The sequence below is a fragment of the Euprymna scolopes genome, unplaced genomic scaffold (assembly GCF_053919585.1).
Source record: "Euprymna scolopes isolate OS-2025 unplaced genomic scaffold, ASM5391958v1 sca1, whole genome shotgun sequence".
Lineage (NCBI taxonomy): Eukaryota > Metazoa > Mollusca > Cephalopoda > Sepiida > Sepiolidae > Euprymna > Euprymna scolopes.
This window is the reverse complement of record NW_027633102.1, coordinates 573,167-578,166: the sequence shown is the minus strand read 5'-3', so window position 1 is coordinate 578,166 and position 5,000 is coordinate 573,167.

Below are 5,000 nucleotides of genomic sequence, written 5' to 3'. Positions count from 1 at the left end.
TGCGGGCCTCCAGAGCTCGATAAAGTAGTGGTGTCGCTAGCGGTCGAGAAGGCACTTTTCGACGCCTACTGCCACCCCCACATGGCGGTAGGCGCAAAACTGGAAAATCGCCGACCAGAAATGTCGCTTCGTATAATCGACGTTTTTTTTGACCACCATTTTCAGGTGTCGGAGGTGGGTCTGGACGAATACCAACACCATTTCTGGGGTTTCACAACCGCCCGGCTTCTCCGACATATGTTGGAAAGGAGTAGCGATCGAGCGACGGGGGCTGTCGGTAGGCGGCCGCGGGTTGCATGTGTGCCCGGGACAGCACCCCCATCCAACTAAGGGGTGTCCCCCGGGGGCCAGGGGGACCTCGTCCAGGTCGGCCGGGCGCTTCCAGACGCCTACCGACACCGGTCAGGTCGGCGAGGCTCCCGGCGGCCCCGAGCGGGACCACAGGTTGCGGAAGGCGTCCAAGTGAGCGGCGGCGAGAGGCGGAGGCCCCCGGGGTCGACTCCGCGGCCCCCGGGTCGGTGTGCGGGCCTCCAGAGCTCGATAAAGTAGTGGTGTCGCTAGCGGTCGAGAAGGCACTTTTCGACGCCTACTGCCACCCCCACATGGCGGTAGGCGCAAAACTGGAAAATCGCCGACCAGAAATGTCGCTTCGTATAATCGACGTTTTTTTTGACCACCATTTTCAGGTGTCGGAGGTGGGTCTGGACGAATACCAACACCATTTCTGGGGTTTCACAACCGCCCGGCTTCTCCGACATATGTTGGAAAGGAGTAGCGATCGAGCGACGGGGGCTGTCGGTAGGCGGCCGCGGGTTGCATGTGTGCCCGGGACAGCACCCCCATCCAACTAAGGGGTGTCCCCCGGGGGCCAGGGGGACCTCGTCCAGGTCGGCCGGGCGCTTCCAGACGCCTACCGACACCGGTCAGGTCGGCGAGGCTCCCGGCGGCCCCGAGCGGGACCACAGGTTGCGGAAGGCGTCCAAGTGAGCGGCGGCGAGAGGCGGAGGCCCCCGGGGTCGACTCCGCGGCCCCCGGGTCGGTGTGCGGGCCTCCAGAGCTCGATAAAGTAGTGGTGTCGCTAGCGGTCGAGAAGGCACTTTTCGACGCCTACTGCCACCCCCACATGGCGGTAGGCGCAAAACTGGAAAATCGCCGACCAGAAATGTCGCTTCGTATAATCGACGTTTTTTTTGACCACCATTTTCAGGTGTCGGAGGTGGGTCTGGACGAATACCAACACCATTTCTGGGGTTTCACAACCGCCCGGCTTCTCCGACATATGTTGGAAAGGAGTAGCGATCGAGCGGACGGGGGCTGTCGGTAGGCGGCCGCGGGTTGCATGTGTGCCCGGGACAGCACCCCCATCCAACTAAGGGGTGTCCCCCGGGGGCCAGGGGGACCTCGTCCAGGTCGGCCGGGCGCTTCCAGACGCCTACCGACACCGGTCAGGTCGGCGAGGCTCCCGGCGGCCCCGAGCGGGACCACAGGTTGCGGAAGGCGTCCAAGTGAGCGGCGGCGAGAGGCGGAGGCCCCCGGGGTCGACTCCGCGGCCCCCGGGTCGGTGTGCGGGCCTCCAGAGCTCGATAAAGTAGTGGTGTCGCTAGCGGTCGAGAAGGCACTTTTCGACGCCTACTGCCACCCCCACATGGCGGTAGGCGCAAAACTGGAAAATCGCCGACCAGAAATGTCGCTTCGTATAATCGACGTTTTTTTTGACCACCATTTTCAGGTGTCGGAGGTGGGTCTGGACGAATACCAACACCATTTCTGGGGTTTCACAACCGCCCGGCTTCTCCGACATATGTTGGAAAGGAGTAGCGATCGAGCGACGGGGGCTGTCGGTAGGCGGCCGCGGGTTGCATGTGTGCCCGGGACAGCACCCCCATCCAACTAAGGGGTGTCCCCCGGGGGCCAGGGGGACCTCGTCCAGGTCGGCCGGGCGCTTCCAGACGCCTACCGACACCGGTCAGGTCGGCGAGGCTCCCGGCGGCCCCGAGCGGGACCACAGGTTGCGGAAGGCGTCCAAGTGAGCGGCGGCGAGAGGCGGAGGCCCCCGGGGTCGACTCCGCGGCCCCCGGGTCGGTGTGCGGGCCTCCAGAGCTCGATAAAGTAGTGGTGTCGCTAGCGGTCGAGAAGGCACTTTTCGACGCCTACTGCCACCCCCACATGGCGGTAGGCGCAAAACTGGAAAATCGCCGACCAGAAATGTCGCTTCGTATAATCGACGTTTTTTTTGACCACCATTTTCAGGTGTCGGAGGTGGGTCTGGACGAATACCAACACCATTTCTGGGGTTTCACAACCGCCCGGCTTCTCCGACATATGTTGGAAAGGAGTAGCGATCGAGCGACGGGGGCTGTCGGTAGGCGGCCGCGGGTTGCATGTGTGCCCGGGACAGCACCCCCATCCAACTAAGGGGTGTCCCCCGGGGGCCAGGGGGACCTCGTCCAGGTCGGCCGGGCGCTTCCAGACGCCTACCGACACCGGTCAGGTCGGCGAGGCTCCCGGCGGCCCCGAGCGGGACCACAGGTTGCGGAAGGCGTCCAAGTGAGCGGCGGCGAGAGGCGGAGGCCCCCGGGGTCGACTCCGCGGCCCCCGGGTCGGTGTGCGGGCCTCCAGAGCTCGATAAAGTAGTGGTGTCGCTAGCGGTCGAGAAGGCACTTTTCGACGCCTACTGCCACCCCCACATGGCGGTAGGCGCAAAACTGGAAAATCGCCGACCAGAAATGTCGCTTCGTATAATCGACGTTTTTTTTGACCACCATTTTCAGGTGTCGGAGGTGGGTCTGGACGAATACCAACACCATTTCTGGGGTTTCACAACCGCCCGGCTTCTCCGACATATGTTGGAAAGGAGTAGCGATCGAGCGACGGGGGCTGTCGGTAGGCGGCCGCGGGTTGCATGTGTGCCCGGGACAGCACCCCCATCCAACTAAGGGGTGTCCCCCGGGGCCAGGGGGACCTCGTCCAGGTCGGCCGGGCGCTTCCAGACGCCTACCGACACCGGTCAGGTCGGCGAGGCTCCCGGCGGCCCCGAGCGGGACCACAGGTTGCGGAAGGCGTCCAAGTGAGCGGCGGCGAGAGGCGGAGGCCCCCGGGGTCGACTCCGCGGCCCCCGGGTCGGTGTGCGGGCCTCCAGAGCTCGATAAAGTAGTGGTGTCGCTAGCGGTCGAGAAGGCACTTTTCGACGCCTACTGCCACCCCCACATGGCGGTAGGCGCAAAACTGGAAAATCGCCGACCAGAAATGTCGCTTCGTATAATCGACGTTTTTTTTGACCACCATTTTCAGGTGTCGGAGGTGGGTCTGGACGAATACCAACACCATTTCTGGGGTTTCACAACCGCCCGGCTTCTCCGACATATGTTGGAAAGGAGTAGCGATCGAGCGACGGGGGCTGTCGGTAGGCGGCCGCGGGTTGCATGTGTGCCCGGGACAGCACCCCCATCCAACTAAGGGGTGTCCCCCGGGGGCCAGGGGGACCTCGTCCAGGTCGGCCGGGCGCTTCCAGACGCCTACCGACACCGGTCAGGTCGGCGAGGCTCCCGGCGGCCCCGAGCGGGACCACAGGTTGCGGAAGGCGTCCAAGTGAGCGGCGGCGAGAGGCGGAGGCCCCCGGGGTCGACTCCGCGGCCCCCGGGTCGGTGTGCGGGCCTCCAGAGCTCGATAAAGTAGTGGTGTCGCTAGCGGTCGAGAAGGCACTTTTCGACGCCTACTGCCACCCCCACATGGCGGTAGGCGCAAAACTGGAAAATCGCCGACCAGAAATGTCGCTTCGTATAATCGACGTTTTTTTTGACCACCATTTTCAGGTGTCGGAGGTGGGTCTGGACGAATACCAACACCATTTCTGGGGTTTCACAACCGCCCGGCTTCTCCGACATATGTTGGAAAGGGAGTAGCGATCGAGCGACGGGGGCTGTCGGTAGGCGGCCGCGGGTTGCATGTGTGCCCGGGACAGCACCCCCATCCAACTAAGGGGTGTCCCCCGGGGGCCAGGGGGACCTCGTCCAGGTCGGCCGGGCGCTTCCAGACGCCTACCGACACCGGTCAGGTCGGCGAGGCTCCCGGCGGCCCCGAGCGGGACCACAGGTTGCGGAAGGCGTCCAAGTGAGCGGCGGCGAGAGGCGGAGGCCCCCGGGGTCGACTCCGCGGCCCCCGGGTCGGTGTGCGGGCCTCCAGAGCTCGATAAAGTAGTGGTGTCGCTAGCGGTCGAGAAGGCACTTTTCGACGCCTACTGCCACCCCCACATGGCGGTAGGCGCAAAACTGGAAAATCGCCGACCAGAAAATGTCGCTTCGTATAATCGACGTTTTTTTTGACCACCATTTTCAGGTGTCGGAGGTGGGTCTGGACGAATACCAACACCATTTCTGGGGTTTCACAACCGCCCGGCTTCTCCGACATATGTTGGAAAGGAGTAGCGATCGAGCGACGGGGGCTGTCGGTAGGCGGCCGCGGGTTGCATGTGTGCCCGGGACAGCACCCCCATCCAACTAAGGGGTGTCCCCCGGGGGCCAGGGGGACCTCGTCCAGGTCGGCCGGGCGCTTCCAGACGCCTACCGACACCGGTCAGGTCGGCGAGGCTCCCGGCGGCCCCGAGCGGGACCACAGGTTGCGGAAGGCGTCCAAGTGAGCGGCGGCGAGAGGCGGAGGCCCCCGGGGTCGACTCCGCGGCCCCCGGGTCGGTGTGCGGGCCTCCAGAGCTCGATAAAGTAGTGGTGTCGCTAGCGGTCGAGAAGGCACTTTTCGACGCCTACTGCCACCCCCACATGGCGGTAGGCGCAAAACTGGAAAATCGCCGACCAGAAATGTCGCTTCGTATAATCGACGTTTTTTTTGACCACCATTTTCAGGTGTCGGAGGTGGGTCTGGACGAATACCAACACCATTTCTGGGGTTTCACAACCGCCCGGCTTCTCCGACATATGTTGGAAAGGAGTAGCGATCGAGCGACGGGGGCTGTCGGTAGGCGGCCGCGGGTTGCATGTGTGCCCGGG